Source organism: Amblyomma americanum, chromosome 2 (genome assembly GCF_052857255.1).
Source record: "Amblyomma americanum isolate KBUSLIRL-KWMA chromosome 2, ASM5285725v1, whole genome shotgun sequence".
Classification (NCBI taxonomy): domain Eukaryota; kingdom Metazoa; phylum Arthropoda; class Arachnida; order Ixodida; family Ixodidae; genus Amblyomma; species Amblyomma americanum.
In genome coordinates this window covers 209,560,014-209,569,754 of record NC_135498.1, presented here as the reverse complement: position 1 = coordinate 209,569,754, position 9,741 = coordinate 209,560,014, and the positions used below count along the sequence as shown (strand labels likewise).

Here is a 9,741-nt window from a genome sequence, read left to right as displayed (position 1 = left end):
AGGGAGCGTGTTGTGGACATGAACATGTTTATTACGGATTCTGTGCGGACGGCGGCAGTGGTGTGTTAATGTTCTGAAAACGCAGTTTGGTGTGCTGTGTTAGTGGTGTGCGTTTGGTGTGTGCTGGACACCTTCCGTGTGGTGTGTGCTGAGTCCAGAATCGCCACAGAAGATAGTCGGTTGGTTGGATGGCTTGAATATGAGGATGACGTGAGCAGTTTTTCTTGGAAAAACTCTTGAGAGAGGGGGCCCTTGTCACATATATTAAGGACCCTAGAATAAATTTTAAAGGAAAAAGGTGTGAAGAAGACGACGCGAATTAACCGAAGAATAAAGAAGTGGAAGAAGAAGCATTCGTTGATGTGGAGAGCGATGATTGGTGGAGAAGCATTCGGTGAGGTGGAGAGAGATGATTGGTGGACAAGAGAAGAAGACGACGACAAGGCATAAGTGGACTAACACCGAGGCTATAAAAGGGCGAGTGAGAGCGAGGCACGGGGGGAACAGCAGAGAAGCGAAGGCTCCGGCGGGTCAGGGACACTTTGGCTGGAAGAGAGCGACGCCGGCTGCTGCTCCGGTGAGCTCGCGTTCTACGACATCGCATCGTGGACTGCCTGCCGTGCCTGAGCCCGTTCCGGGGAGTCAACGGAGGACGCTATCGCCTGCTACGGCCAAGGGCGTCTTCAGCGCTGTTGCCACCCATCTGGGTGGCGCCCCCCCGCCAACGACACCGGCTTCACCTCCACGGGCGCTTGGACCTGAAGCTTGTACGACGCAGCCAGCGACGCCAGCCCAACCGCGTCGAACGCCGCCAGCGACGCCAGCCCAAGCACGGCGAACGCCGCCTCGACGCCGCCTACTGGATTCATACAACGCCGCAGCCAAACCGAACCAACCGTGAGCACGAACGCCTACCGATAATAGAAGAACACTAGTAGTAGACGCTAGTAGCAGTGTGCCCGGGTCGTGTGTATTTATAGTCTTTGTGCTTTGTGTTAGTTTTGTGTTCTAGTGTGTGTGCCACGTACACTGTAAAAAAATTCCGTACCTATAACGTAGACTATGTACGTTTTAAATACAGAACCACTTCTGCTTTCAATGAAACGTAGGGAATGACCGTATATTCAGTCCAGTATTGAAGGAAACGTCCGTGTTCCTCTGTAGTCGTTGCAGGGAAAAATACTAAACATTCAATTTAAGGGATCACAACAACACGACAGGACGGTTGACCTCATCGACTATGTGTTGCACCGACCGCACTAATAACTTGCTTAAAGGCAGCAAAAACAGAAGATGCTTATGATGTGACGCCACTTTTACACGATGAACTGCTGGCCCGCGGACTATAGGCATCACATGACGTCCGATTTTTTATTTGTCTGGTTTACTCTTAGCCAACAATGTCCGCAATCTAGCATGGCGAACGACCGTGAGCATGTCTAATGTGATTAACACAATGAAGAGCCGAGGAAGGGTGATAACGCATTACGTTGCTTCAAGGTTGGGTGATTGGTACAAATTGTGAGCAACGTTAAATAACAAAGGCCTTAATTTGCTATAATGTTAAAAGCTGACATGATGAAAATATTTTTCGCTACATTGCTAGCCACATAATAGAGCAACATTTAATAAAAATGTTACTGCAACATTTGCTTTCTGTGAGAAATGCTGCGTAATGAGGTCAACTGTTAGAAAACATTTAGACACAGACAATGGTTGGACAACTTCTCCAAAGTGAAACTGAACACCAGCTGAAAGTGCATTGCAAACATGATGAAAGTGCACAAGTTGAAAGCCGAATTTCCATCTGCCATTTGGTAAGGAAATAAACAACTGAGTAAACCAAAAGCATGGGCAAACAAATCTGTGAATGCAGTGCAATGTAGCAGTTACATCTTTGCTACACAACCATTAATCAAAAACACCAACTTCTTCATGGATAACAAAAGCACCGACACAACAACATATTGCTCAATGCAATGTTTAATTTAGTAGGTACCTATTGCCGCCCATTCATGCCTGCTCTTCCTGCAGATAAATGAAACGCCACCAAAAAACAGCGAGCAGCCATAATTGCTGCAGTGACAAGGAGGATGTGCACCATCGATGCTGTTCCCCCATCCTGAGTAGGAAATAATAGCAGTTTTTTCAGGAAATACTCTGAAAGCACGAATTTTCTATCCATCGTTTACTTAGCTTGCGCTGACACGACCCATTGTGTACTCGGTACCTTTGACAAACAAGGGGCCAGCCGATAGGCACACAAGACTGTAGAACCTTGCTAACTTGCAAAAAATCAATGCACAGAAAGAAAAAGCTGACCAAAAAATGAGGAATTCCTTATTTGCACTTTTTATACAATACTAAGAATGTGGCTAAGATATGGCATGAACATTGTTTTTTTCTGTTCACTTACAAACTTTCCAGCCTGTGCTAGCATATTACTCTGATGTAAATTATGAAGCATGCCAGACTGTACAATATGCTGTAACACTTATGAAATACTCCCCTTCAAGGCTACCGCATGCCTCTTACATGCGGTAAAGTTTAAATCTGCCAAACTAGCTAGTCTGCAAGATGAGACGCCAAGCCTCTAACATCTGGCGATGTGTACCTCCCATGTAATTAGAGTGATTGGAGATGCTCCTTTTTGATGGCATTTCAATTGCTGGGTGTGGAAGGACCAGATATGAAGGGCAACAACTAGACACCAACTTTTTAAGCAACATCACAATAAGCAATGTGCCTTAGCTTTCCTTCTGTCCAAAAAGGAGTTTCATTTTCTATGTTCTGTGTTCACATAACTGCTTGCATGTGCACATTTGGCTTGCTGGGAGGTGCTTTCCTCTGTTAAACTACAGTTTCAACTCTGGCCTCAGTCTCCTGCGCCTTCTTAATTTTTTGCTAGCGTTCACCTTAAGTCGCGTACAAACTCACGCAGATCTCCACTTTTCTACGTTTTCAGCCGTCACATCTTCTCTGCCTTCGTCATGTCCACCACTGCATCCAATGCCTTCAAGTCTGATGTGTATAATCATTTTAATTAATCTGCCTACACATGTATTTATGTTAGTCGCTCTCCTCTCTTCGATGCCAATTGGCCCTGAGAGTAAATAAGTGAAATGGTAGTCTAATCTAGGTCTGAGCAATCACGCATTATGTTGAGTTTATTTTACCACGTTGGCCAGTAGAGAGTGGAAGGAAAAAAAGCTGCTAAGTGGAGCTCGACATGCCTCTCGACCCCTACACTGGAAAGCAGCAGACACCAAGGCATACGTAATCACTAACGACAACTGAACATGACAAGTGTGAAGTAATTCAGTAACGTTCGTCGCATTTACCACAGTGCATACTCGCTGCTCAGTAATTTATTACCTCATTAGACATTCTTCAAAGAGAGTGTACAATTATGTGTTTTGTTTGAACATGGCACCACAGTACAACGACAATCATTAACCTTGTGCCAACACAACATAAAATAAACTTCTGCCCAGTAAATGCATTGCTTACAGTGCCACCACGGCACCTGTTTAGAAAATAAGCTCAAAATATTAGTGACATTAAATTTGAGCAGACGGTAATTCCCCCACCCCCTCCCTAAAAAAATGAAAAAGGGTGCTCTTCCGACGGTATGTTTGTACGCTGTAATATTTGCGAGTCCAACTACGTGTGAAATTCAGATATAAATAATTAACGCCAAAGCATTCGGTTAAATGCGAGGCGCCAGGGCGCGGGCAAACAGTAATCGTCTTCAGATATCCACTGGTGCCACGCCCTGAGGGCCACTGCTCGGCGAATACCATTCATGGCCACGTTCACATCCAACAAGCTTGTCACAAAAATAACACAGGTGATGATGCAGCAGCAGTTCATCATTGCTGTTGGCCAGTGCTGAATTTTTTGGCGTGGTAAACGGAATCATATTTGAACAGCGCAATAAAACAACGGGACACAACGAAGAAAGGACACCACAAGCGCTGACTCGCAACTAGATTTTAATTCACGTCCAAGCATCTTAAATACTAAGAACGCCAAACACAAACAAGAGGGAAAAACCAAAAGAAAAACGATACAAAGCTGCTGTTCAAATATGAATCAATACCAACTCGCCCAGTTCGCAGCTTTAGTAAACGGAATCATCCACCGAAACGCGCGTCGACTGTTACTCGCCAGATTCTTGCAGTCCCACGAGGGAGAGCAGCTTTTCCGTCGGCTTCAAGTCTCCTCTTTCGTGCAGGGCCACTGGCATTGTAACGCACATTCTGCATGATCGTTTTACTACGCACCGATGCCGCACGGGACAGCGAGCTGTTGTATGTACACTCCAATGCAGCGTTCCGGCCACACACATACACACACACATACTAAAGACACACAACGCGCAGGACGCACGCAGCGAACACGGAAGAACAAAAACCCATTCCATAGCGCCTGGTCATTCAACTCCACACTGCGCTAAAACTGCGCACATGTTTCCGACTGCGGGCTCGGCTAGCGCTTCGACTTCGCCATGGCTAGCCATGGCCAAGCTGCGCTGCCGCTGGTGGTAATAACGTTCATGCAACGAAAAGAAAAAAACAATATATCAAACGATTCAGGTTGTCAGCTAAAAAAGCTACCGAAAATTAAATACATCTTATATGTTTTTGCCGTTGTGCGCCTTTGCGACATCAGCGACGTGAGCTTGAGCGCGAATACGAGAATGGCGCTATGAATTTCCCGTGTAGCTCCGTAAATTGCAAATGGCGTGGCTGCGCCGCTAACTTTTAGACATGCTTGCAGAGGTAGTCGGTGCGAACAGTTGGAAGTTCAATCGACTGGAATTGCTCAAGGAAAGTCAGCGGCACTGCATTTTTATTGTTTCTGTGCATTGCGAGTGACTTTGGCGGCAGCCACTCGGCAACGTCTCCGGTTTGGCGAACTTGTGAGAAGGTGAGCCTTTTGTTCTCAAATTTTGAAAGCGGTTTTTTGTTTGTATTGTAACCCTGCGTCTCGTCGCACGTTATCTTCACGATAACATCAGTACAAGGTGCATGCGCTTTCTTTCTCTATTTAGAGTAATATTGGTCGATCAGCGTAAACTTTTGGATTCAATTAACCACGAACTGTCCATGTTGGTACTGCGTGTCGAATGTGTTTTGAGATGATTCTGAGCGGGAGATGGTGTTCTGATAATTTGTGTACTACCAGATATAGTCTAGAGATTTGAAACCATTTATCACACTGAAACAAAGTTGGAAAACTGTTTTGTGTTCATGCATCTGCTGTCCTTAAACTTGACTTTTCGGCAATCATTCGCATGGCTCCTTTGGATCTGGAAAATTGACTACTGTTGCTAGGGGTGCCTGGTAGCAGAGCTCCTGGGGACGCCCAGTGGGTCATTTGTTTGTCCAAGTGCCCAGTACCAAAGGTACCATTCCTGACATTTTTTCCCAGTCCGTTAACCTCATATTTGCAAAGATTACAGTATGTAATCAGGTAGTAAAAAAATTGGTAACTTCTGCATATTTCCGAACACTTCAGAGAAATGCACATGCAGCATCAGTATTCTCTCGGTAGAATTTCTGAGACCTGGATTCATTTCTTCTAGGAGTGTGGCAAGCAGTAGGTCTACTGTACATAAATTTATTTTCCTCTGGTGCAAAGTAAAAAGTGCAAACGTCATAAGACAAGTCTCTAGTATGTTTCATTCTCACTGCATTTGGCCAAAGCATAATATGAAATGCTGTATGTTTTATGCCCTAGTTTCCTTTACATTGAGCAGTAGATATTGACAGTGAATAGCAAGGCAACTCCAATCGCTGACGGTTTTGCCTTCGGCAGCAAAACAGGGAATACCTTACCCCATGTGTTATCTCGACAGACTCAAAACTGCGATGGACAGCTGCGTCCACAGCTGCTATCACCTCCCAAGTGCATGCGCTCGTAAGACACATAATAACTCTGGATTGCCATTAACATAGCCTTGCTCATTTCAGTTGCCGATAAACATCTCATAAGTGGTACTATTATGCACTCTTTTCTTTGGCACTATGTATGAGCTTCTGGTCTCGCACTTTCTAGAAATAATGCATGCAGTCTTGAAGTGCGAAAAGGGAATTTACGTGTAACTATATTGTCATGTCAGTATGTTACAGCCAAATTGTACATTGATGTCAGTGCTGGTGGTTTCTTTTCATTATTTTAGGAGAATGTTATAATTTTACCTATAGCAAATAATAGCCCTCACTAATTAGCTGATTTTGTCATGTCCAGTATTCTGATATGCTAAGCCACCAAAGCATGATTCAGAATGTTGTCAGAACTAAAGGCACTGAGTCTTTCGTGTCAGTAAAAAATGTGCTTTATACCCCTGTCACATGGCATTCCCCGAAGGCCTTTCCAGCAAAGGCACCATTTTTCACCAAAGGAGCGCAAGCTTAAAGGAGCAGCGATGCAGCTACACGGTGCAGCCCAAAGGTGAAAGTCGTTCAGGCTTAGCACCCGCTGCTATACTCGAGGTGTCTGAAGTGAGTGTTCTAAAATTAAAGGGGTGTATTCTGTTCATTCGTTGAGCTTTGACAATTTTTTATTCTGATTGCTTCCTTAAAAGTACTGCAACAGCTACTCTCATCAGCAGGAGCAGGTTTTGTACGTGTATTGCCTTGGCCACCATGGGCGCTCGGTGTTGCCGCAACACTTTCACTGTCTTGAAATTTGAACATAAAACATAAACACCCGTACAAAAACCAAAGCCAGACACACCTTTCGTATTTGAAAAAAATGTTTTCAAACATTATTAGCTTATCTATTTTTTTATTGTTTTTACTTTCTGACTTTGGATGGTACTGCGATCACAGCTTCTCGAATGCCGCGTCTTCGGGCTCCGAAGGTCTCGGTTGAGCGCCTTCGCCTCCAAGGCCTTTAGCGACAAAGGCGCAACATTTGTACTAGGTAGCTGCACTCCTTACGCCTTTGGATATGATTCTCAAAGGCCTTTGCGGTGCCCGTGTGACAGGGGTATTAGTGTGGTATGGCTGCTTGAACACCTGTCCCTGGTATCTCACAAACTGAATAAGGAAGGGAAAAGCCTCAGGGTGCTTGCCGACGTTTCGACAAGAGGACTTGTCTTTGTCTGGCAAAGTGTTCATCATTGGTGGGGTTTAAATAAGGTTTTCACCTTGAGGCGAAAGGCCTGTTGTGTGGGACGAGGGTGCGATATGGGAAGGGCGTTACGATGGGGAGCGTGAACCTTGACCAGGCATGATAGCTGCTAAAGAAGATTAACCGGTTGACCTGCAAAACTGTGAAAACAAAAAAGCCCAATTCAGTAGAAACGAATCTCGCGGTATGGAGTGTGGATAGTGGGCTTGAATGGCTTTATGTCCAGCCGCAACAGGTGGCTAGGTATGGCTGGCTGCCTTTTCCTGAAAAACTAGGATAAAGGAATTAAGCAGCATGGCTGAATAAAATACCAGGGGGGGGCAAAATAATTTGAAGGAAAAAGAGAAAATGAGGGCAGGTTCAGAGAAAAGGCAAAAAGAAGGGGGAGGGGGAGGAGTATGGCAGCCAAGGTTCCGAGAAGTGATGTCAGGAGGTGCAGGGCGTAAAGTTAAAGTATAACGATAAATTAAGGAAAGCAGGAAAGGAGGGGGAAATTATGGGTTGGGAAACCTCTGACCATGTGCAAGGCCTTTTCAAATAATTATGCCAATTCCGGAATATACAGAGCTGGCCACATTTAGTGCAAACATGTGAGCACATGGCCGCACTCTTTAGAGGTCCAGTGTGTGCGGCGCAGCCACTCGTCGCTGCAAAATGGCGCAAGAGGAGATGCACCTGGATGTGGTGCTTCGTGTCATGTTACACTTCGATGTGTGGCAATGTCAGACACAGTGGCCCAAAGAGCACAGCCATGTGCTCGCGTGTTCGCACTAAGAGTGGACAGCCCTGTACTTGATTCTAAATTTCCTCTGTATATGTTGACCCTAGACGAAAACAAGTTGTCTTGTCGAAACGGCAAGCACCCTGAGATTTTTCCTTCCCTTGTTCACTTTTTGAGTGTCAAGAAACCATCTGCCTACTCTCTCTGTACCATGCACTCCACATCTTGTTCGGTTATCTTTGTATGTATACACCAGTGATAAATCATGAAGGAAATCAAGGGATTTGTATTTGTATTGCTTAACACTTTCTTTAAAGCTATATCACGAGGGTATAGTTGAAAATGTGCTACGTGGGCTTGGTTGTGTGTCGTGACTGGTTTCTCTTTATCAGGGCTACTTGACAGCCACCATGAAACGCAGGCTTTTGAAAAGTCGTTCCTCAAATAAAAGAGCGTTTCCACTGTTACAATGGAAATGTTATTTGCTAAAAACTTCAATCATTGCAGTTCAGGGATTGATATTTTTCAAATAACTAACCTGAAGTTCAAAACCTGCAGAAGGAACTATGTAACTTCTTTCCTGCCTTAAAAACCCAGTACTTATTTGCCAGTTTCAGCAAGCAGAGGTCTGTTTCATGGCACATACTTTCCATTACCTTGCATGAAAATTGTGCAGTACAGGCCCACCATAAAACTAGGGGCATAGTATACTGCTTGTATGCAACTACTCTGGCGTTAGAGCATGCATAGCATGGTCCTAAAGTTATTCTTTTCATTTGCAACTGGTTCATAAAAGGCCTATTCTGGCAAAAGGCATTTAGCAAAATTATCTTCCTCTGAATGCTTCTAAGGATTACTTTAGTTCATTCAGGAAAATATATATTGACAATATCTCTTAAAGGCATGATTGTCCATATTAGCTCTTGTTACCTCACAGTATTTAGTTTTGTGCCTCCAGCATCACTGACTTGCATCATATGTTAAATAGAGTAGTAAAAAGCTCGCTGTTAGTTTAAACCACAACTCATGATGGGGCTGTGCACTTTTTGTTGTGTTACATGAAATATGCTTATGTATGAAACAATTTCTTTCAGCTGCACCTCACATGATATAAATTCCACCAGAAGAAAGGCTGCGACACAACATTGCTCACTAACTGTTGCTTTCCCAGCACATAACATGTCATAACAGCACATAGCAGGTAAGATGTGAACAAAAACAGTGCATGTATATGTTCCACACCTGCATTTTGTGTACCACCAACACTATGATATGATTAACTATGTCATGTAAGAGAGAGCACACAAATCATTTTTTGTATATATTGCAGCATGGTTATTTCAAGTTTTAAACTGGCCATTGAAACGACCCATTGTATCACCGCTGGTTACCCGGTGGCACTGGGGATCGAACTCCGCACCTCCTGCTTGCGAGGCAGATGCTCAGACCACTAGGCCACTCCTGCGGTCCCCCCACTGATGTTGCTTACACCAGGTGCTGTTAAAGCCCCGGTATGTATGTTAAATGCATTTTAGAAAAGCATTCATTTTTAAAGTACCATTTCATCTTTATAGCAAAACCACAGTTCGCCTAGCTAGACAAACCTGCTGCATACAAGCCAGCAGAAGGGTTGCACGTACATGCTTCGTTAGGAAAACATAAAAATCAAGCAGAGCCTCTTCTTCATGGTGCATTATACCCTGATTTTGAGCAATGATCAAGATAGGCAGATGGTCATTTCATTGAACACTTGCATGATACATTCGTAGAATCGAAAAGAGAAGTACTGTTGCAAAATCTTCAAACAGTGTTTATTCTCAGAGAAAACATATCATGAAAAAAGTGTTGGATTAGTTATGGTGTACCTTGTATGGGAA

The 9,741-nt window shown here is 44.1% G+C and overlaps 1 long non-coding RNA gene across 1 annotated transcript; it reads left to right on the top strand.

The window, feature by feature from the left end:
* The first annotated feature begins 4,729 nt into the window (after window positions 1-4,729).
* Window positions 4,730-9,300, top strand: LOC144119441 (uncharacterized). The gene is made up of 3 exons (XR_013312369.1): window positions 4,730-4,932; window positions 5,340-5,410; window positions 9,195-9,300. It is a non-coding gene; the product is annotated as an uncharacterized LOC144119441 (long non-coding RNA).
* The last annotated feature ends 441 nt before the right edge of the window (window positions 9,301-9,741 follow it).